This window comes from Hemitrygon akajei, chromosome 18 (assembly GCF_048418815.1).
Source record: "Hemitrygon akajei chromosome 18, sHemAka1.3, whole genome shotgun sequence".
In the NCBI taxonomy this organism is placed as follows: domain Eukaryota; kingdom Metazoa; phylum Chordata; class Chondrichthyes; order Myliobatiformes; family Dasyatidae; genus Hemitrygon; species Hemitrygon akajei.
In genome coordinates this window covers 37,526,188-37,550,910 of record NC_133141.1, presented here as the reverse complement: position 1 = coordinate 37,550,910, position 24,723 = coordinate 37,526,188, and the positions used below count along the sequence as shown (strand labels likewise).

Genomic DNA, 24,723 nt, shown 5'->3' with positions numbered 1-24,723 from the left:
TCTGGTTACGGAAAAGGGGAAACGCAAGGAAGGGCAATCGCCGATCATGATGTGAAACTTGAGCAGCTATTACAGCATTGTGCAGAGCAGCATATCAGGCTCAACAAGAACAAATCTGTCTTCAGAGCGACAGAGATACCCCTTTTTGGGGCATCTCATCACAAGTGAGGGACTTCAGCCTGATCCTAAAAAGGTCACTGACGTTCTCAACATGCCAGCACCCACAGATGTGCAGGGAGCGCAGCGATTGATCGGATTTGTCAACTACCTGAGCCGTTTTCTACCAAGTCTCTCGGATACCCTTGAGCCAATAAGACAGCTGACAAAACCAGATATAGCATGGGAGTGGTCAGCTGAGCAGCAAAATGCTCTCTTCAAGATCAAGTGGATGGTATCCGAAGCACCGGTGTTACCATACTACAATTCTAAGGAGGAGCTGACCATCCAATGTGACGCCAGCAACAAAGGCCCAGGGGCAGCACTCCTCCAGAATGGGCGTCCGATCACATATGCAAGCACAGCGCTAACGGACACAGAAACGCATTATGCAGCGATCGAAAAGGAAATGCAATCGTTTTCGCACTTGAGCGTTTTCATCGATACACTTTTGGCCGCTTCTGCGATCACAAGCCGCTGGAAATGATAGTTAAGAAGCCGTTGGTGAAGGCACCAAAGGCCTACAGGGAATGCTTCTTCGCCTGCAGAGCTATGATTTCGACATCACCTACTGTCTAGGAAAGCTCATGCACCTCGCGGATACGCTATCGCGAGCAGTTAGCGGTACTCCAGGCCAGGAGAACAGCTTCGACGAAGTCAACATGCTGTCGCACCTGCCAATCCGCGATGAGCGTCTAGAGCAGATTCGCATAGAAACAGCGAAAGATGACACACTACACTCACACCTTACTATTGCTGTTCACACATGAACAGGCAAAATCAGGTCAAACAACCGAGATCAATGACCACAGTGTGCCTACCGCATCAAATGCGCACAGCCAAACACTAGCAGAGGCTAATGACACAACACAAACATTGAAACATGCAAATAACAAACAACAGGACTCGAACAAAACAGTAAAAACTCGTTCTGGCTGCACAGTGAAAAGGCCACAATATCTAGAAGACTTTGTCCCACATTAAATAATTGCATGAACAATTGAACAATAAGTCTGTGACACTATTTGGCATTTTAATGTCATGTTTATACTCAAAGAAGGACCATGTAATATTTGAGGTTGTGTAGTTTGGAGTTTGAAGTTAAAGTCGAGTTTTAGTATGTTTTATATTTTGTATATATGGTCATACAAACGGAAATAATGAGTGGTATGTATTTTTGACAGGCATAAGAGACATAAGGCATGATTAATGAATGCTTTGAAAGTTAATTCCATGAAATATACTGGAAAGCAGACTCCAGAGAAATCGAGTTTAATTGTTAATACAATTGTTCCTTTTCTTTGTTTTGATGAAAAGGGGGATGTTTATGATATACTTGTACATGCACTCGTGAGCAGATGATTAAAGTCATTGCGTCATTGTTTTTATCTGAAATATCTGTCTCGAAACAGAAAGTATCTTGTGAATGAAGACTATATCAGAAGGATGGTGTAAATAAGTGAGGTTATATTTATTTTGGGATAGAGCCCAACAAGCCTGTGCTGCCCAATTACATCCATGTGACCAATTAACCTACTAATCAGCACGTCTTTGGATTGTGGGGTGAAAACCAGAGCACCTGGAAGAAATGTAGAGAACTTAGAAACTTCTTACAAGCAGTGGCAGAATTGAAGCTGGGTAGCTGGTGCTGTAATAGCAAGACATTAATTGCTATGCTGCCATGCCCAATTTTATTCACCCTTAACAGCAATAATCTTTTGAATTATTCCAGGACACTACAGATATTGGGCACTCTTTTTGCCCTGTGACTCCAGTGCTGAACTAAACTTATACACAGCCTGTATCTAAATCTATATAACTTGAGGCAATGATCTTCAACTCCATAGATGCTGCCTGACCTGTTGAGTTCCTCCAGCACTTTGTGACTTTGTGTGCTGCTCCCTGTTACTTATTGTTCTTCAAACTCCATGTACCTCTGTAGGTCCAATACATATTTTAGTCACAAGAGACTCTACAAATGCCAGAAATCTTTTTTTTTCTTTTTCTTTTTAATATATGGAACACTTCACAAATTTGCGTGTCATCCTTGCGCAGGGGCCATGCTAATCTTCTCTGTATCGTTCCAATTTTAGTATATGTGCTGCCGAAGCGAGCACAGAAATCTTGAGTAACACACACAAAATGTTGGAGGAACTCAGAGGGTCAGGGAGCATCTATGGAGGTGATTAAACAGTCAACATTTTGGGCTGAGACTCTTCATTGGAACTAACAGCAGAGTTTGGAACTTTTGCTGAACATTCCTTTCAACTCTATCTTTTACAGCAGGGTCAGATTCAGGGCCCTTTCTACCTTGGGCCTTAATATTTCTACAGGTTCTGTTAAATTCAAGTATGTTGTGCTTTGTGTTGGTAGCTTTATTTGTGTTTAGATTTACTTGCTTTGCTGAGGTCAAAACTGTAACTATATAGGGCATAATGAAAGCTGTTAAAACGGCAGCTCTGCAGAATGATAGATACAAACACTGATAACACATACAGCATATTGTTCAGCGTGGCAGGATATATCAGTGTGGGTTTCAAAGGGAAGAACATCAAAAGTAAACAGCTAAGAAACTGAAGACCTGAAGGAAGCGAGTGATAGAAGTGTGAGCATGAAACTGCTCCGGAGATACAGGAACCATGTGGGAAAGGGCCACCAAGATTCAGCAGGAGGTCACATATGAAGAAAAGCCAAGGCAATAGTGATATGAAGTGACAACATCCTGAGGGGGATGAAAGAGAGGGCTCTAGGCATTTAGAGGAGGAAGGTTGACTAAGATCTATGGAACATAACAAGAACAGAAGAGGTTGTCCAAAGCTAGAACCTTCAGAGAAAAATCTCACCATATACCCATTGCCTTTGTTATTGACTTTGTTTATCTCTGTTATATGCAATAAATTCTCCAAATTAATTGAGCCCACATCATACAAGTCAAAACTTTTAACTGTAGAACAAACTTCGAGAATTTCCAAAGTAATGAAAAGCACTGTACAAAAAAATGTTTCTTTTTTATATATGAGGATAGTTGACAAAATGGAACTTAGCCTAGAATACCTAGACAGCAAATGTAAGATCGTTATGCCTTCTATCAACTTGTAATCACTTTAGTTGAATGTAGGTTTACATGAATTTTTAATTTAAAAAAGCACTTTTACCATCCAAAGGAACTTCTTGGAACCAGGCAAAGGTGCATGTGGATCTCAAGGACAGGTGACCGATACTTTGGTCATGCAGCCAGGTTTGAAGAGAGTTGAGAGACCACTGAAATTTTGCATCTAGGCAACTGAATGCATGAGACTATTGGGAAGGCAATGGGAGAATCTCAGATGGTGATGAGGAGGTGTACAGGAGTGAGATAGATCAGTTGGTTGAGCGGTGTCACATCAACAACCATACATCCAACATCAGTAAGCCCAAGGAATTGGTTGTGGACTTCAGAAATAGAGATTGGGAGAACACATACCAGTTCTCACCAGATCAGCAGAGGAAAGGGTACCTCAGTGATAGAGGTGCCAATGCACAGAATTGAAAAAAGCTACAAAGGGTTGTAAACTCAGCTATGGGCACTAGACTCCTTACCATCAAGGACATCTTCAAAAGGCAATGCCCTAAGGAGATGAAAACTGTCATTAAGGACCCTCACCATCCAGGAATACCCTCTTCTTATTACTACCACCAGCAAGGGGGTACTGGTCCCTGAAGACCTGCACTTAACATTTTAGGAACAGCTTCCTACCCTCCACCATCAGATTTCTAAATGGTCCATGAACTCATGAGCACTACCTCACTATTCCTCTTTTGCACGACTTACTTTTTATTGTAAATTATGTCTTGCACTGTACTGCTGCCGCAAAACAACAAATTTCATGGCATAGGTCAGTTGTAATAAATTTGATTCTGATTCTGGCTATGGTTGACATAGATGAGTTAGTCTAAAGGGTATGTTTCCACCCTGTTTTATTCTACGACTTTAACTCCTCTCCTTTGTCCTGAATTACTACTGCCTTAGAACGTCTAATGCCACCAGATATTTACTCCTCTATCTTTTCAACTAAAGTGATGAAAGTCCCAGTGATGAAAAAATAAAAATGATTCATTTTAAACTTTATTTTGTTAATATGTTGATTATCTTCTAACATTGAAACATGATTTTAAATGAATTTATTTTTACTAATATTCAGGATTATGTTTATTTCACTAGTTCCCTACTGTTTTTAATCTTCTCTGATGATCATATGGTAGGAAAGGGTGTCAGAATGCAGTTTTTAGGCGAGGCCAAAAATGTGTGCCACCAATGACCAAGTCACTGCTTGCAGATGACTTTGACGACATTATTCACTTTGAAGGATGAACATGCTTAAGAAAAAAGAAGCTAATCAATGATTCATTCAAAGTTGCTTAGATCAAACTTTGCCCTGGGTCTGCAAGTCCACTGGGGAAATTGGAGGCCCAGAGTCTCCAATGGAGACTGGAAGCCTGGAGGAGAACTGTCCTGGGGTTGATGGACTGTCTGTGTGTATGAGTGGGTGGGTGGATGGGAGGGAAGTAAGTGGTTTGTTTTGCTGTTGCTCTGCTTAACATTGTGGACAAACTAGGTCTGCAGCAGAACGTGTGGCAACACATAGACACTGCACCCAGCACATCCTTAAGTTAGGTTGATTGTTAACGTAAGCAACACATTTCACAGCATGTTTCCATGTACACATGAAAAATAAATGAATCGGAATCTGACTCGTGAAATGGCCACAGCAGTCGCACCAGCTTCAGGTCTCTCAGAGTCACACAGCAACCATAGACGTCCTGTGAAAGGTGAATTCCAGTGCAATCTGGCTCACTAAATTAGTGTTTAATCAGTGAAGGAGCATAAAACCACCTCTACCCACAGTAAATCAGAGATCTAATCTAATCTAAATGGCAACTTCTGGCGTGAAACTGCAGCGCTTCAACAAATCAAGATGCAGTTGCAAACCAGAGAAATTACAGAAATAAAGACCAATTTAATGGCAACAGTTGGCAAATCTGCTGCAAGCTTAAGGCAGGTGGACACTTCAGCATGCTGGGATCACAGTCCTTGGGTAAATGCTAGATCTTAATTAAAGATTAATAACAAAAAAAATCTGGATTTTTGTTAAAGCAAACAATTTCAGAGTTGGAACTCATGTCTCTGACCCTTTCAAATATGGTTCCAAACTGTGAGATGAACAAGATAATATATCTCTGGCAGCTTTAATCTGCTCACAGCTGGTGCCCAAATTACAGATTAAATTCAGAGGCGATAGATTCTTTATTTGTTACATCGAAACATTGAAACAAACAGTTGTTTGTGTCAACGACCAACACAGCCGAGGATGTGATTGAGATAGCCATAAGTGTCACCATGTTTCAGTGCCAACGTATGATCTTATATTTACTTACTGACATACAGTGTGGAATAGACCCTTCCAGCCCTTCAAGCTGCTCTGCCCAGCAACCCTCGATTTAACCCGAGCCTAATTACAATGACCCATTAACCTACCAACTGGCACATCTTTGGACTGTGGGAGGACCCCAGAGCACCGGGAGGAAACCCACAGTCACAGGGAGAACGTACTAACTCCTTACAGACAGTGGCAGGAATTGAACCCGGATTGCTGGTACTGTAAAACATTGTGCTCACCACTACACATTTGGCTTTGGAATGTGGGAGGAAATTGGAGCACCCAAAGGAAACCCACAAGGTCATGGGAGGAAAGTACAAACACCTTACAGACAGCAGAGGGAGATGAACCTCAATTGCTGGCACTGAGCATTACACTAACCACTATGCTACCCTGCCACCCACCAGTTAACAAATCTGTAATATACCAGGTCACTACTCAGAATAATGTACCGTAGATTCCGGACTACAGAGCGCACCTGATTAAAAGCCGCTGGCTCTAATTTTAGAAATAAAATCAATTTTTTACTTGTACAGGCCGCACCGGATTTTAGGCCGCACCGGATTTTCGGCCGCAGGTGTCCCACGTTGTAATATGAGATATTTACACAGAAAGATATTACACGTGAGGATTTTTTAACTTTTAATTAAATCCATATGGTAACAAACAAATATATATTGCAAATGCTTTTTTTCGAACCGTGCCTGTAATACGGCTACTTTTAAATATACATACGTATCGGTAACACAAATTACGTTGCATATACTTTTTTACTGAACAGCACGAACAACATTCCAATATCTCCTAGTGACTGGTAAAAATATATATACTGCAGCCTACCAGGAAAAGTTATTGATCGCCTTTAACTTAAAAGCAGCGTTTTCGCTCGGGTCTAATGAGCTCGGCTAATGTGCTCGGGTCTAATGAGCTCGCGTAACGCGATCGGGTCTAATCGGGTCTAATGAGCTCGGCTAATGTGCTCGGGTCTGACGTGCTCGGGTCTGATGTGCTCGCGTAATGCCCCCACCTTCCCGTTTATCGCAAACCGGTATTTTTCCCACAAGACGCGGCGAAACCGGGTGTGACATCATAGCATCCCGGGATGTAGTACAGAAAACAAATATAGTTAAAACACTTCTAACTTTAACTAACAAATGAATTACTAAGCGAAAATATTATAAACTAAGTAACTGCCATAAAGGCAGCACAATGCTTTTCTTCGAGTGTTTTCCATGTTGATGAGGGTGAGTACAAATGACTGATTTACAATAATTTAATTGTGAAAGTGCGCTTGATTTATCGTACAATTTCATTGGACCTCTGTGAACTACTCATCAATTTTATTGGTCTACTGTTACAAGGCAAAATGTTTACGAGGCGGCATGAAAAAAAAACATGTATTAGCCGCTCTGGATTAAAGGCCGCAGAGTTCAAAGCTGTTCAAAATGTGGGGAAAAAGTAGCGGCTTATAATCCGGAATCTACGGTATACCTTTTTACCTAAGACTTTGAACGTTACACATAACTTGCAAAGTGGTGGAATCAACTTCCATTGGAACCTTCAAAAGAAAGGAGATTACAGAGTAAGTTGGACAGAGTTCCTTGGAGACTTTATGTATTAGTTTTTAAAAGCAAGTGGGAGCTACTGGGACTTGTCTGCAGAGTGCTAGTATGCCTGGGTTAGTAGTTACTTAGCAAGGGCCAATAAAAAGAAGTGAAGTTTAACTGGAGCAGCCATTGTGGGAGTGGCCATTGGTGGAGTGAGCCAGTGTTAGAGTGGTCAGGCTTTGTCTCAACCCGCTTGGGCGAGAACAGGTGCAGGCTAGAACTCAACCTCGAGAAGTTAGGGTATAACAAGCATAGGCAAAATGGAAGTTCAAGCTCCTCCTGTGAGATGTGGGATTTCAGGATACTTAACAGTTTCCCTGATGACTACATCTGCAGGAAGTGCACCCAGCTTCAGCTCCTAACTGACAAGGTCAGGGAACTGGAACTGGAGCTGGATGTACGTTTGTACTTGGGTCCATCCGGGAAGCTGAAAACTTCATAGATGAGTCTTTTACTGAGGCGCTCACATGCAGCAAAGGCTTCAGATAGTAGATGGGTGACCACCAGAAGTACAGGGAGTAAGCAGTCAGTGCAGGGTTCCCGTGTGGCCATTCCATTCAGCAGCAAGCATACCCATTTGGATACTGCTGGGGGGATTGCCTGCCAGGGCACAGCAGCAGCAGCCAGGCCAGTGACACTGTGGCCAGCTCTGAGGCTCAGCAGGGAAGGGTAAAGTCAGGAAGAGCGATAATGATAGGAGACTCAGTAGTTAGAGGGATGGACAGCACATTCTATAGCCGCAAGAGAAAAGCTGGGATGGTTTGCTGCCTCCTAGGTGCTAAGGTCAAGGATGTTTCAGAGCAGCTGCAGAAGGAAGGTGAGCAGCCAAATTTCGTGGTGCACATCGGCACTAATGACATAGGTAGAAAGGGGGAAGAGGTCCTGCACAGTGAATATGGGGAGTTAGAGAAGAGGCTGAAGAACAGGACCTCCAGGTAGTGATCTCTGGATTACTCCCAGTACCATGTGCTAGTCAGGGCAGGAATAGGATGATGGTACAGATGATTAAGTGGCTGAGGAAGTGGTTCATGGGGCAATGTTTCAGATTTCTGGATGTTAGGATCTCTTCTGGGGAAGGTAAGACATGTACAGAAAGGACGGGTTACACCTGAAGCCAAGGGGGACCAACATCCTATTTGGGGAGGGTTTAAACAAAGTTGGCAGAGGGAACGGAAATGACTGTGATAGGGCTGAGGATGGTGCAGTTGGTATACAAGCCAATGCAGTGCGTAGTGAGACTGTGAGAAAGGATAGAAAAATGATAGAGCAAAACTGCAATTAGTGAGAAGAGTTGAAGTGTAACATGGGGCAAAATGCAAAAGAGTGATGAATACAGGGCTGAAGGTGTCATATTTGAATGCATGCAGTATACGGAATAAGGTCGATGATCTTATAGCACAGTTGGAGATTGGTAGGTATGACATCAAGGGCATCACTGAGTCGTGGCTGAAAGAAGATCACAGCTGGGAGCTTAACATCCAAGGATACACATTGTATCAAAAGGACAGGCAGGTAGGCAGAGAGAGTGGGGAGTGGTAAAAAATGAAATACCATCCTTAGAAAGTGGAGACATAAGATCAGAAGATGTAGAATCCTTGTAGGTGGTGTTAAGAAACTGCAAGGATAAAATGGCCCTGATGGGAGTTATTTACAGGCCTGGATGTTTACTGAATGTAACAGTAGCCTAGATGTGGGCCGCAAATTACAATGGGAGATAGAAAATGCATGTCAAAAGGGCAATGGTACGATAGACATGGGGATTTCAATATGCAGGTAGATTGGGAAAATCTGGTTGGTGCTGAATCACAAGAGAGGGAATTTGTAGAATGCCTATCAGATGGCTTTCTAGAGCAGCTTGTGGTTGAGCCCACTAGGGGAAAGGCAATTCTGGATTGGCTGTTGTATGATGAACTAGATTTGATTAGGGAGCTTAAGGTAAAGGTATCTTCAAGAGCATGATCATAGTATGATAAAATTCACCCTGCAGTTTGAGAGGGAGAAGATAAAGTCAGATGTATCAATGTTACAGAGGAGTTAAAGGAACTACAGAGGCATTAGAGAGGACCAAAGTTGATTGGAAAGGAACATTAGCAGGGATGATGGCAGAACAACTATGGCTGGAGTGCCTGAGTGCAATTCGGAAAGTGCAGGATAGATACATTCCAAAGATGAAGTATTACAAAGGGAGGATGAGGCATCCGTGGCTGACAAGGGAAGTCAGAGACAGCATAAAGTCAAAAGAGAGGGCATATAATATAGCAAAAATTATGAGAAGTTAGGGGATTGGGAGCTTTTAAAAACCAACAGAAGGCGACTAAAAAAATCCATAAGGAGAGAAAAGACGAAATATCAAAGAGGATACAAAATATTTTTTCAGGTATATAATGAGTAGGAGAGGTGAGAGTTGATATTGGGCCAATGGAAAATGATGCTCTAGAGGTAGTAATGAGGAACAAAGGAATGGTGGATTAACTTAATAAGTATTTTGCATCAGTTTTCACTGTGGAGGACACTAACAGAATGCCAGAAATTCAAGTGTCAGGGGACAGAAGTGAGTGTAATTGCTTTCACTAAGGAGAGGATGCTTGGGAAACAGAAATGTCTGAAGGTAGATAAGTCACCTGGACCAGATGAACTACACCCCAGGGTTCTGAAAGATGTAGCTAAAGAGATTGTGGAGGCATTAGTAATGATCTTTCAAGAATCACTAGATTCTGGAATAGTTCTGGAGGACTGGAAAATCACAAATGTCCCTCTACTCTTTAAGAAAAGAGGAAGACAGAAGGAAGGAATTTATAGGCCAATTAGCCAACCTCAGTGGTTGGCAAGATGTTGGAGTCCATTATTAAGGTTTCTTTAAGGGGAAATCTTGCCTGACAAATCTGTTGAAATTCTTTGAGGAAATAACAGGCAGGATAGACAAAGGAAAGTCAGTGGATGTTTGTTTACTTGGATTTTCAGAAGGCCTTTCACAAGATGCCACACATGAGGATTCCTAACAAGATAAGAGCCCATGGTATTACAGGAAATTTACTAGCATAGATAGAAGATTGGCTGACTGGCAGGGGGCAAAGAGTGGGAATAAAGAGAACTTATTCTGGTCAGCTGCCAGTGACAAGTGGTGTTCTACAGAGGTCAGTATTGGAACCACTTCTTTTTGCGTTTTATGCTAACAATTTGGATGATGGAATTGATGGCTTTGTGGTCAAGTTTGAAGATAGGTGGAGGGGCAGGTAATGATGCAGAAGCAAGGAGACACAGAGGACTTGGACAGATTAGGAGAATAGGCAAAGCAGATGGAATATCATGCAGGGAAGTGTATGGTCATGCACTTTGGTAGAAGGAATAAAGGAGTGAACTATCTTCTCAGAACTCTGATGTACAAAGGAACATGGGAGTCCTTGTGCAGGATTCTCTAAAGGTTAACTTGCAGGTTGATTCGTGGGAAGGAAAGCGAATGCAATGTTAGCATTGATTTTGAGAGGACTACAATACAAAAGCAAGGATGTACTGCTGAGGTCAGACTGCACTTGAAGTATTGTGAGCAGTTTCAGGCTATTTATCTAAGAACAGATGTTCTTTGGCATTGGAGAGGGTCCAGAGGAGGATCATGAGAATCATTCCGGGAATGAAAGGGTAATGTATGAGTTACTCAAGGTGTTAAAGGTTATGGGGAGTAGGCAGGAGAATAAGACCATAAGACCATAGATATAGGAGCAGAAGTAGGCCATTTGGCCCATCGAGTCTGCTCCACCATTCAATCATGGGTTAATCTAATTCTTCCAGTCATCCCCACTCCCCTGCTTTCTCCGCATACCCTTTGATGCCCTGACTAATCAAGAACGCCTCCCTCGGAGTGTCAGACACCCTGAGCCAATAGGCTGGTCCTGGACTTATTTCCACTTGGCACGATTAACTTATTATTATTTAATTATTTATGGTTTCATATTGCTATATTTCTTTACTATTCTTGGTTGGTGTGGCTGTAACAAAACCCAGTTTCCCTCGGGATCAATAAAGTATGTCTGTCTGTCTGAACCTATCTAACTCTGCCTTAAATGCACCCAATAACTTGGCCTTCACAGCCGCTTGTGGCAACAAATTCCACAGATTTACCACTCTCTGCGTCCTTCAATCCTGAAGTCATGCCTTCTTGTCCTAGGCTCCCCTACCACGGGAAATAACTTCACCATATCTAATCTGTTCAGGCCTTTTAACATTCAGAATGTTTCTAAGAGATCCCCCCCCCTCATCCTCCTGAACTCCAGGGAATACAGCCCAAGAGCCGCCAGACATTCCTCATACGGTAACACTTCCATTCCTGGAATCATTCTCGTGAATCTTCTCTGAACCCTCTCCAATGTCAGTATATCCTTTCTAAAATAAGGAGCCCAAAACTGCACACAATACTCCGTGTGATCTCATGAGTGCCTTATAGAGCCTCAACATCACATCCCTGCTCTTATATTCTATACCTCCAGAAATGAATGCCAGCATTGCACAGCACTGACTCAACCTGGAGGTTAACCTTTAGGGTATCCTGCACAAGGACTCCAAAGTCCCTTTGCATCTCTGCATTTTGAATTCTCTCCCCATCTAAATAATAGTCTGCCAGTTTATACAAAGGAGGGGGCTGGTATCATAACACCTCCCCTCTTAAACGTTTTTTACCAGCGGTTAAAAACAGTGGTACAGAGTCTTACAGGATTTTTTTGAATCTACCACAATACACAAGCTTTTCTTTTCACAGCGTACTACTGTTATACATTCAAGTCAGTAGCTAAACAGTTAACGATTACAGTGTCCCTTTCTTTAATATCTTAACATCGCGTACCATACTAAAATCTTGTAGCATCAGACTTCAATTCAATAACCACCTATTTTTTTTCTTCTTCAGCAACAAAACTAAGGGGGTGTGATCTTAGCTTAGGTGCATCTACAAAAGTTTATGCGAATAGTAATCGTTTTGGTCATTTCACTTCACCGGCAGGTCTCCAAAGGGGCTGTCTTTATTATTCACAGGCTTTGGCGCAAACCCGTACAACCTGCTTTGCTGTTTAAAAATGGCATCCCCATTAACCGTCGCCTCTTTTCCGGTGATTCTCCCCATGGGGGACTTGAGTAATTTGGCGTGGTGAACTCCCGCTCATCCCGTTCATCGGGGTCATTTTATCAACACCCCTTAGACCATTTCCACCCAATTCTTTAATTTTACCCAGGTGGCTATCCCTTTTGTCAGGACCCTTCAGACTATCGGTTTTTAATTCGAACTTTTTGTACAGGTTGTACCTCCCCCAGGAGAGTCCCCAATGTTCCAGGAATCTGAAGCCCTGCCCCCTACACCAGTCTCTCAGCCATGCATTAATATGCCTGATCATGCTATTCTTGCGCTCGTTAGCATGTGGCACAGGCAGCAATCCTGAGATTACTACCCTGGAGGTCCTGCTTTTCAGATTCCTACCGAACTCCCTGAATTCTTTCTTCAGGACCTCCTCCCTTTTTCTACCTATGCCATTAGTACCAACGTGTACCAAGACTTCTAGCTGTTCACCCTCTCCCTTCAGAATACTCTGCACCCGATCCGAGACATCCCATACCATGGCACCTGAGCGGCAACACACCATGTTGGTATCTCTATCAGGCTGACAGAGCCTCCTGTCTGTTCTCCTCACTATGGAGCCCTCATTCCTCATCTTCTTCTCTCCCTTCTGCACCACGGAACCAGGCTCAGTGCCAGAGACCATATCGCCATGGTCACCCCCTCAACAGCATCCAAAACGAGATAACGATTACTGAGGGGGATGGCCACATGGGTGCTCTCTACTATCTGAGCTCTTCCCTCCGCTTCCCTGACAGTCACCCACTTGTCTGACTCCTGCAGTCTCGGGGTGACTAACTCCCTGTAGCTCCTCCCTATCTCCTGCTCACTTTCCCTTATAAGTTGTAGGTCATCAAGCCGCAGCTTCAGATCCCTCCATGGTCTCTCAGAAGCTGCAGTTTGGTGCACCTGGCGCAAATGTGGCCATCTGGGAGACAGGAAGATTCCCAGGATTCCCACATCTGACACCAGGAGCAAAGAACTAACCCTACAGACATGCTCTCTATTCCTCAAAAAAAAATGCAAGGGGAAAAAAATGAAGTCCACTGTTTCACTTACCTCACCGAAGCCCAAGTGAGCCAAAGCCCTACCACTCTGCCTCAGACCACTCCATCGATGACCGCTCCGCTAGGCAGTGTCTCCCTTTTATGCCTGAGGAATAGGGTTGGGAAGGATAATAGATCAGTCATAATAGAATGGTGGAGCAGACTTGATGGGCCAAGTGGCCTAATTTTGCTCTTATGTTTTCTGTTCTCATGGTATCAAACTGAATGAGAGTTTTGCATCAATTGTACAAACTTGAAGATGAGAATTTCTGTGTGAGGTGGGGAGAATTCCTTCTTGTAAATTCTGAGTTCCCAGCTCGATACGTTGAAGAAACCTGATTTGTAGGTCTAGGTAGGGAAAGCTAGAAACTTGGGATAAAATTTGATAGTTCTTTTTATCAATTTTCTGCTGTTCAATGTGTTGAAATATCAATTCAAAACAACATTCGAAGGTTCAAAGGTTCATTTATTATCAAAGTATGTCTGCAGTTTACAACTCTGAAATTCTTCTTCTCCAGATAGCCACAAAACAAAGAAAAACCATGGAGGTCAGCTCAGCAAACCCGCACCCACTGCAAAAAAAGGATGGCAACTCAATCATCAACCCCCAAACCCCTCTCCCCCCGCACAAAACTCAACAAGAGTATCGGCCTCCAAATCCCCCTCTCCCCACACAAAAAAACTAGCAAAAAAATGCAGCAAGAACATCAACTCCCAGAGCCCCCTCCCCCTTAATGAAACGCCACAAGAGCATCGACCCCAAAATCCCCCTCCCCCACACAAAGAAACGAGAAAGAACAGGTGAAAAAACAAAATATAAAAACTATAATACTGAAAAAATGTCCAAATCCATAAATGCAGAAAACCTCAGTAGCATCCTCTAACATCATCGACAGAGAGAGACCCTGAGACCTACTCTCTGGGCTCAGTGATAGGCCACACAGAGGGGAGCCCCTCTCTGACAGCAGATTGATTCCACTAGCAAACAGAAGGCAGGCTGTCGACACTTGCCCTCCTCATTCGCCTTGATGTTTCAATCTCCCTCATTGCTTTAATCGGAGAATTGGCGAAATGGAGTCAAACCTCAGCTCACGCCCGCCGTCCCACAGCCTTTTCACCTCGAGGCTCGCGCTTGCTGCCTCCCAGAATCCTCTCGGTGACAGCCAAGCTCTGGATCACCCAAATGATCTCCAAACTGCAAATCACAGCTTCCAACAGTTCCAGAAACACATTCAAGATGAAAAACAAAACAAAACAAAAGTGAAATAAATAGTTTTGTGGTCTATCTGCTCTGATACGTTATACACATTATGCATTATATTCAGGCGCCATCTATCTCATAATGTCCTTGTGTCTTGTTATCTGCCTGCACTGCACATTCTCTGTAACTGTAACACTTTATTCTGCACTCTGTTATTGTTTTTCCCCTGTACTCCCTCAATATACTGATGTTGTGAAATGATCTCTATGGATGTCATGCAGAACAAAAAATTTTCACTTTGTGCAAAGCGCATTTATTATCAGAGAATGTAGAAATTATACATCTGAATAGTTGTCTGCTATGGGCAGTCACCATGAAAGAAACCGAATAACCCAATTTAAAAAAAGACCAAGAACTACTGCGCAGAGAAAGAGAGAGAGAAAAACACAGACATCATGCAAACAATGGAAGCAAGCTGACAGCATCCCGAACCAGCCTGAGTCCCAGATCTGCAGCCGGAACAGGCCCAAGGCTCAGTCCCAGTCATCACACCAGCAGGGCAGAAACGCTCAGCAGCCGGATTAGTTCGCAGCTTCGGTGCCGCAGAGAAAGGAATAAACATATGACGACGATAAACCAATTACCAACCACACTTACTATTCCATGTCTCAATGCCAAATCCTGCATGATTTACAACACCAGGTTCTCCCAAAATTCACAAAACTGTATTCCCTTAATATGCCCTCAAAACACAGGATGAGTGGCACAGTGACACAGCAAGTAGGGCTATTGTTGCATAGCTTCGGTGATTCTGGTCCACTTCTGATTATTTGCGCTATCTGTGTGCAGTTTGCATGATCCCCCTGTCACCATGTAGGTTTTCTCTGGTTTCCTTCCATATTCAGGCTGGTGGGCTATTTGACCATGTAATTATCTCTAGTGTGTAGGTGCGGCGTAGAATCTGGGCAGAGTTGATGGAAACATGGGGAGAATAAATAAAATGGGATTCGTGTAGATCATAAGACCATAATGAATAGGAGCAGAATTAGGCCATTCAGCCCATTGAGTCTGATCTAACATTTCATCATGGCTGATTTATTTTCCCTCTCAACCCCATTTTCCTGTTTTCCCCCCATAACCTTTGATGCCTTTACTAATCAAGAACCCACCAATCCCTGCTTTAAATATATGCAATGACTTGGCTTCCACAGCCATTTGTGGCAATGTATTCCACAATTTCACTACCCTCTGACTAAATAAATTCCTCCTTATCCTTGTTCTAAAGGGACACCCTTCTATTCTGAATCTGTGCCCTCTAGTCCTAGACTCACCCACTCTTGGAAACATCCTCTCAATATCCACTCTATCTGGGCCTTTCAATATTTCAATGAGTTCCCTCCTCATTCTTCTAACCTCCTGTAAGTACAGGCCAGAGCTATCAAATGCTGCTCATCCATTAACCCTTGGATTCTTGGGATCATTCTCATAAACTTCCTTTGGACCCTCTCCAATACCAGCACATCCTTTCTTTGATATGAAAATTGGCTGATGATAGGTCCTGATACAATGGGCCAAAGGGCCTGCTTGTATGCTGTATGATTTAGTCTCGACTATCACAGACTCAGCACAGCTGTGACAGACTAGTGTGCTAACAGATTGATTATACTATTTATCCAGAGCCTGTTCTATTGATTCCACAACAAAGTTTTAAAACTTAAGTTTGAGTACTTAAATAAACCTAAAACTTTAAAAGTGACAGCCATCTGCAAATATGACCATAAAACTACTAGATGTCATTCACTAATGTCTCTCAGGGAAGGAAAACTGCCATTCTTAGGTAATCTGCCTGTGATGAGCTCTTAACCACAATCTAATGGACAAGAAATAGCAGGCAATGAGAGAAGATACTATTCCATGCAAAACTGCCCTCTGGTGATTTGTAGTGTGACATCCTATCAGCCTTGCTTGGCTGACATGTCAAACCTTGGGGATTACTTGGTGAATTTCAGACTTCAACCTCATCAATATTGCAGGGCTCACGGATGGGAATTCTGCAGTGGAATACAGTCCTTCCTGAGAAGTGAACAAGAAGCCCTGGTGAGATCCAAAAGAGGATGGATTACTGGAGACACAGACACATCCCTTTCAGGAGAAGGATATATTCTAAAAGAACTCTTCCCCAACTGGGATCGTGGCACACATTTAATCTCAGCACTGAGCCCAGGATTTAAATACTTCAACAAGCTGTTAATGGCCACAGAGAAGACTAATTTGAATCAAACCTGCCAACAGCTGTTTCATTCAGTTTGTGGAAAACATCCTGCCATCTGTCGCTGTCCAGGACTTTCTGCCTCAATTAAAGTTTGATTCCCCACCTCTCAATGCAGTTTTTGAATTGTCCCTTCTCCAGAGCAGGAGATTAAGACTATTTGTTAACCCTTTGTATACAGGATTGTTTTCAAACAGCAATGTCTCGAGAAGGCAGCATTCATCATTAAGGACTTCCATCACCCTGGACAGGCCCTCTTGACATTGCTACCATCAGGGAGGAGGTACAGGAGCTTGAAGACCCATGTTCAGTGTTTTAGGAACAGCTTCTTCCCCTCCACCATCAGATTTCTAATGGACAATGAACCAACCCATGAACACTGCCTCATTATTTTTGCTCTCTTTCACACTACTTAATTAATTTAAATACACACACACATAATTATAATTTATTGCTTCCTCATGTATTGCACTGTAGTGCTGTTGCGGAACAACACATTTGTCATTCTATGGACTCAGTATGCCTTTCGTCAGTAGTCCTTTATACTGAGTGGGTATAGTCATACAGTTAGAATCAGAGGGTACAAACAAGCTGGATGAACTCAGCAGGTCGGGCAGCAGTCAACGGATGCTGCCTGACCTGCTGAGTTCATCCAGCTTGTTTGTACGTGTTGATTTGACCACAGCATCTGCAGTGTACTTTGTGTTTAGAATCAGAGGGTACCATCTCACTTGCTGTATTCACACCAGTCACTGGCTAGTGAACCTTGCATCAGTAAATGGAAATAAAAACCTGCAGATGCTGGAAATCCAAAATAAAACAGAAATTGCTTGACTGTAGAGAGAGAAGCAAAGTTAACAAAGGGTTTTTAATTTTGGTTCTCACATTAGCGTTGACAATGTTACATAATTTTGTTTTAATTCAGTCACAGAATGCAATTGGAAGAACATATCGCCGATCTACAATGGTAACATAGTGGCTAGCGCAACATTTTACAGCACACCAGCTCTAACATCGGGGTTCGATTCCCACTGCTGTCTGTAAGGAGTTTGTACGTACTCCCCGTGGCTGTGTGAGTTTCCTCCTGGCGCTCCAGTTTCCTCCCTCATTCCAAACACATGTGGCTTAGGCATGCTATGCTGTTGCTGGAAATATGGCCACACTTGTGGGCTGCCCCCAGCACAATCTTTGGACTGTGTTTGTCATTGATTGTCATACATGTGACAAATAAAGCTAATCTTTAAAACCTTTTTTCCTTAATTGTGCAGCCTTTTACAACCCTTCGGGAACTAATGATAAAACAGCGGGTGATCAACAGGCCAGCAATGAAGTTGTGTTGGGATCTTGAAGGGTTCTGAGCTGGAGGAGTTTCCAATGACTGGGAGCATGATACTGGGGAGGAATTTGCAAATGAGAGTGAGGAAAGTCAAAGTTAGATAAAGTAAGGTTTAGTGTCTGTGGTGGCTCTGATCTGGGAGAATGCATGGTTCTCTCTGTTCAGAGGAAAAGGACTAAAACAGAAAATGCTGGAAAAACTCAGCAGGTCAGGCAGCATCTGTGGAAAGAGAAAAAGAGTTGACGTTTCTGATCAAACATCCTGTTTTAGAACTAACAGAGAGCCCTTGAGTTTAAGCATTTCCTGTTTCCCTTTTCACAGATGCTACCTGACTTGCTGAGTGTTTCCAGCATTTTCAGTTTTTATTTCAGATTTCCATCATCTGCAGTTTCTATAGTCCCAGAATAAGGACACCATTCTCAACCGTCACTGCCAAATGCAGTAAAAATGCTGACAGAAGGCAGCTTCAAAATTCACAGAACCAACTAAAGAGAGTTCAAACAGAGAACAGCCCATCATCTTGAGCTAATTTCAGCTGCCTTATTGTTTGAGACAGCTGCAATGTATTCATTTGAAGCAATCAATGGTACTTCTGATTACTTTTTTAAAAAGATCCTACTTTGGAAGTAATTTGAAAAACAGCAGGGAATAGATCTTATAATAGATCTTTATAATCAGTGGGATGTTGGAAGCACTTCAGGAATAACGCATAACAGTGGACAATCAGGAAAATAATTTTTTTTAAAAGCTGTTCTTAATTCTGTTTGTTGACATTTTATTTGGCGGGTCATTATGAATAATGTCAGTACTGTGTGCTATCTGGGCTCACTGGCATTGGTGAACCACTGTGATAGGATGGGTTTTGTCCACATGGAATGGATTCTGACAGATTTTGTTTTTATGTTGAGCGCCAACTTATTTTGCCATAGTCCTGCATTTCAGTCACCAGCTGAAGCACTGAGAGAGATAGTAAATGTATGTCTTTGCTTTAAGTTCCAAGTTCAAAGTAAATTTATTATCAAAATACATTCTGTATGTCACCATATAGGTACTACCTTGAGATTCATTTTCTTGCAGTGAAGTGTGCCCCTTACTGCACTAGAAGGCTTGTTAAAAGCCTAGGGTTTCAATGAAGCATGTTGACGAAACTGTGTTAAAGGTATATTGCCTACTGAAAGCTCATTAAAGGAGATAGGTCAAAAACATATATTGTAGCGATGTGCTACACACAGCGCTGAAATAACTACACGCAGTCGGTAAGTCGTTTCGAGACTAGTTTATTCAAACTTCACGGTGCTGGCATTTAATCCCTAGCGCCCGCCCTCTCCGGGCAGGAATGACGTCAGAGGTGCATTACCAAAGTCTCTCCCCGCGCGCTGGATATTTGTGAGCCGGTTCGCCTGCGCAGACAGTGGGTCGCCACATAACCCCCCCCCCCAAGAACCGGCGATACACCCCCCAATGTCCAGAGTCTGGATCAGCCTCTGTTTGGGAGGTCTGCCTCTGCGCCGTGGTGCCTGAACCTCGACCGGCTGTGCCAAGTCCACATGGGCTGGTTTGAGTCGGTCCACCATGAAAACCTCCTCTTTCCCCCCAATGTCCAGCACGAATGTGGACCCGTTGTCGTTGATCACCTTGAACGGCCCCTCGTACGGCCGCTGTAGCGGTGCCCGGTGTCCGCCCCTTTGTACAAACACAAACTTACAGTCCTCCAGGTCTTTGGGTACATGGGTCGGGGTCTGTCCGTGCTGTGAAGTTGGCACGGGGGCCAGGTTGCCGAGCCTTTCGCGTAGTCTGTCCAGGACTGCTGCGGGTTCTTCCTCTTGCCCCCTTGGGGCTGATATGAACTCTCCCGGGATGGCCAGGGGTGCACCGTACACCAACTCGGCCGATGAGGCGTGCAGATCCTCTTTGGGCGCTGTGCGAATTCCAAGCAGGACCCAGGGAAGCTCGTCCACCCAGTTAGGTCCTCTCAGGCGGGCCATGAGAGCCGACTTCAAGTGACGGTGGAAGCGTTCCACTAGTCCGTTTGACTGTGGGTGGTAGGCAGTAGCTGCGTTCCCAACAGGCTGGCCACAGCCGACCACAGGCTGGAGGTGAACTGGGCGCCTCTGTCGGACGTAATGTGGGCTGGAGACCAGCCGGACGGTTGTCCTGATAGATGGGTGCGCCAAATTGTGTATGGAGTTGAAAACTCGCCGCCTCCAGGCTGCCGGGACGATGGGGCGAGGTTGGCCGGTAGCCACATCGCACAGGAGGGTCCTATCACCTGGGCCTACGAGAAAGTCTTGCAGCTGCAAACCCAAGACTGCGGTCCTGTAGCTGGGCATCTCGTCGTCTGCCTGCTGCGCCTCCGCCAGTGCTGCATAGTCCACCCCCAGGGACAGGGCCTGGACAGCTGGTCTGGAGAGTGCGTCCGCCACGACGTTGTCCTTTCCCGAGACATGCTGGATGTCCGTCATGTACTCGGAGATGTAGGACAGATGTCACTGCGGGCGAGCCGACCAGGGACCGGACACCTTCGTGAACGCGAAGGTCAACGGTTTGTGGTCCGTGAACGCGGTGAACGGCCTGCCTTCTAAGAAGTACCTGAAATGCCGGATTGCCAGATACAGTGCCAACAGCTCCCAGTCAAAAGCACTGTACTTGAGTTCGGGTGGTCGTAGGTGCTTGCTGAAGAACGCCAGGGGTTGCCAGTGCCCCTCGATGAGTTGCTCCAGCACCCCACCGACTGCTGTGTCGGATGCATTCACTGTGAGGGCGGTCGGAACGTCCGTTCTGGGGTGCACCAGCATCGCGGCATCTGCCAAGGCTTCCTTGCCCTTAACGAAAGCGGCCGCGGCCTCCTCGTCCCAAGTAATGTCCTTGCCTTTACCCGACATCAGGGTGTACAAAAGGCGCATGATACGGGCTGCTGAGGGGAGGAAACGGTGGTAGAAGTTCACCATACCAACAAACTCCTGCAGGCTTTTGACCGTGTTGGGCCGGGCAAAGTGGCGGATCGCGTCTACCTTGGCGGGCAGAGATGTTGCCCCGTCTTTGGTAATCCTGTGGCCCAGGAAGTCGATGGTATCGAGACCGAACTGGCATTTGGCCGGGTTGATCGTGAGGCCGAAATCACTCAGGCGGGAGTAGAGCTGGCGGAGGTGGGACAGATGCTCCTGACGACTACTGCTGGCTATAAGGATGTCGTCCAAATAGATGAACGAAAAGTCCAGGTCGCGTCCCACCGCATCCATTAGCCGCTGGAACGTCTGTGCGGCATTCTTCAGGCCGAACGGCATTCGGAGGAACTCGAACAGGCCGAACGGGGTGATGAGTGCTGTTTTGGGGATGTCTTCAGGGTGCACCGGGATTTGATGGTATCCCCGGACGAGGTCTACTTTGGAAAAGATTCTTGCTCCGTGCAAGTTTGCTGCAAAGTCTTGTATGTGCAGCACGGGGTAGCGGTCTGGAGTGGTAGCCTCGTTCAGTCTGCGGTAGTCGCCGCATGGTCTCCAACCCCCGGCTGCTTTGGGCACAATGTGCAGGGGGGAGGCCCATGGGCTGTCGGACCTCCATACGATCCCCAATTCCTCCATCCTCTTGAACTCCTCCTACGCCAGGCGGAGCTTTTCCGGGGGGGAGTCTTCGTGCGCGGGCATGGAGGGGTGGTCCCTGGGTCGGAATGTGGTGCTGTACCCCGTGTCTGGGCATGGCTGCCATGAACTGCGGTGCCAGAATCGATGGAAAGTCCGCCAGGATTCTGGTGAATTCGTTGTCCGACAGCATGATGGAGTCCAGGTGTGGGGCCGGCAACTTGGCTTTACCCAGGAAGAATGTCTGGAAAGTCTCGGCATGTACCAGTCTTTTCCCTTGCAAGTCGACCAGCAGGCTGTGAGCTCACAAGACGTCTGCCCCCAGGAGTGGTTGGGCCACTGCGGCCAGTGTGAAGTCCCACGTGAACGGGCTGGCGCCGAACTGCAGCTACACTGTGCGGGTGCCGTAGGTCCATATCGTGCTGCCATTTGCAGCCCTCAGGGTGGGTCCTGGCTTCCTGTTGCGGGTGTCGTACCCCGTCAAGGGCAAGACGCTGATCTCCGCTCCAGTGTCGACCAAGAAGCGGTGTCCCGACTGTTTGTCCCAGACGTACAAGAGGCTGTCCTGGTGGCCAGCCGCCATAGTCATTAGCGGCAGCTGGCCCTGGCCCTGGCCCTGGCCCTTGCAGGGCGGGCGACAACGGCGGGCTTTTGTGCCCCACTGCTGGTGGTAGAAACACCACTGTTCACGGGCCTCCTCACTCCAGCCTCTGTGTTGTGTGCACCCCCCTGCCAGGCCTGGTCTGGTAATCTGACCGACAGACGCCACGCTCTCCTTCTTGGTTTTCCACAGCACGTCTGCCCGGGCCGCCACCTTCTGGGGGTCACTGAAATCTGCATCGGCCAGCAGCAGATGTATGTCCTCGGGCCGTCGCTCTAGGAATGCTTGCTCGAACATGAGGCAGGGCTTGTGTCCGTCAGCCAGGGGCAGCATCTCATTCATCAATGCTGACGGCAGTCTGTCTCCTAAACCATCCAGGTGAAGCAGGCGGGCACCTCGCTCATGCCGTGAGAGGCCAAAGGTCCCAACGAGCAGCGCTTTGAATGCTTCATATTTGCCTTCTTCCGGGGGCGACTGTATGAAATCCACAACCTGGGCGGCCGTCTCCTGGTCAAGGGCGCTCACCACGTGGTAGTAACACGTGGAATCAGAGGATATCTGCCGAATCTGGAACCGGGCTTCTGCTTGGCTAAACCACACGTGTGGTCGCAGCGTCCAGAAAGTCGGCAGTTTTAGCGAAACTGCGTGAACAGATGAAGAGTTGGTCATCTTTGGTCCAAATCCCGTTTGGACCGTCGGGGTCACCAATGTAGCGATGTACTACACACAGCGCTGAAATAACGACACGCAGTCGGTAAGTCGTTTCGAGACTAGTTTATTCAAACTTCGCAGCACTGGTATTTAAATCCCTAGCGCCCGCCCTCTCCAGGCAGGAATGACGTCAGAGGTGCATTACCAAAGTCTCTCCCCGCGCGCTGGCTATTTGTGAGCCGGTTCGCCTGCGCAGAAAGTGGGTCGCCACAATATGCTTATTATTAAACGTTCCTTGAATCATAAGATGTAGTGGCAGAAGTAGGCCTTTCAACCCAATGAGTCTGCCCTGCCATTCAGTCATAGCTGATTTACTTCAATCCTATTCTTCTGCCTTCTTCCGGTTACCCTTAACCACTCCAGCCCTTACCAATCAGAAACTCATCAATTTGTGCCTTAAATACACCTAATATCTTGGCCTCCTCAACCTTCTGTGACAATGACATTGAGTAGGACAGTGCCACTGTTAGTACAAACTCTGCATCACCAGAGACCTGGGTTTGATCCTGACCTTCTGATTTTGATTGGCTTATAGGGTGGCACAGTAGTGTAGCAGGTACCATGACATTTTACAGTGCCAGCAATCGTGATTGAGGTTCAATTCCCACAACTGTCTGTAAGTGGGTTTCCTCCGGGCGCTCTAGTTTCATCGTAAGTTGTGGGCATGCATGTCGGTTCCAGAAGCATGGCGACATTTGCGGGCTGCCCCAACACATCCTCAGACTGTGTTGGTTGTTGACACAAATTATGTATTTCACTATATGTTTCAAAGTACATGTAGCAAGTAAACTTAATCTTTAATTAATCTATAATCAATGAACTCTATAGCTTTGCCATTCCCTGGCTGAAAAATTCCTCCTCATCTCAGTTTTAAACCTTTATTCTGAGGCTGTGCCATTGAATCATAGACTCTCCTACTAAAGGAAGTGCCCTCTTCATGTCAATTCTATCCAGGTCTTTCAGTATCTTTCAAAGGATCTAGATGTCATTGGCAAGGCTAAAATTTGGTTGCCCTCTCTCAATTCCACTAAAGTGCATACCTTGGTAACCTATTTCAGAAGGCATTTAGGTCAAGCACACCAGTGAGTCTAGAGTCACTGGTAGATGTGATCAGGTAAGTTTGCAAATTTCTTCCCATGAAGGACATTAAAAGAATCTTGTGGGTTTGAGGACTACCTGTTAATTTTGTGGTTACCTTAAACAACAGTTAGTTTCTTTTTAGCTTTGGATCATGTGTCTTACAGGAAGTTTGCAAAAAACTGTTAAAGGCATCACAAGACGGGAATTCAAGACATTTTAATAGATTCATACAGCACAGAAATGGGCCCTCGGCCCAACTGGTCCATGCTGACCCAAGCTAATACCATTTTTTTGGCCCATATCTTAAAAATTTTCCTATCCATGTACCTATCCAACTGTCTTGTAAGTATTATTGTACCTGCCACAACCACTTCCTCTAGCAGCACATTCTTTTGATGTACCATGTTGTTTATTTAGTTCATACAAATAAAATTTCCTCTCAGATTCCTAGTAGATCTTTCCCCCCTCGCATTAAACTTATGCCCTGTAGTTCTTGATTCCCTAACTTTGGGATAAAACCTGAGTGCATTCAGCCTATTAATGTCCCTCATTGATATTATACATATCTATAAGATCCCCTCTCAATCTTCTATACTTCAAGAATAAAGTCCTAGACCGTCCAA

General features: G+C 45.1%; 1 non-coding gene across 1 annotated transcript; it reads right to left on the bottom strand.

Annotated features, from left to right (window-relative positions):
• Positions 1 to 2,166: 2,166 nt before the first annotated feature.
• LOC140741656 (U6 spliceosomal RNA) lies at positions 2,167 to 2,273 on the bottom strand. The gene has a single exon (XR_012102113.1). It is a non-coding gene; the product is annotated as a U6 spliceosomal RNA (small nuclear RNA).
• Between the last annotated feature and the right edge of the window lie 22,450 nt (positions 2,274 to 24,723).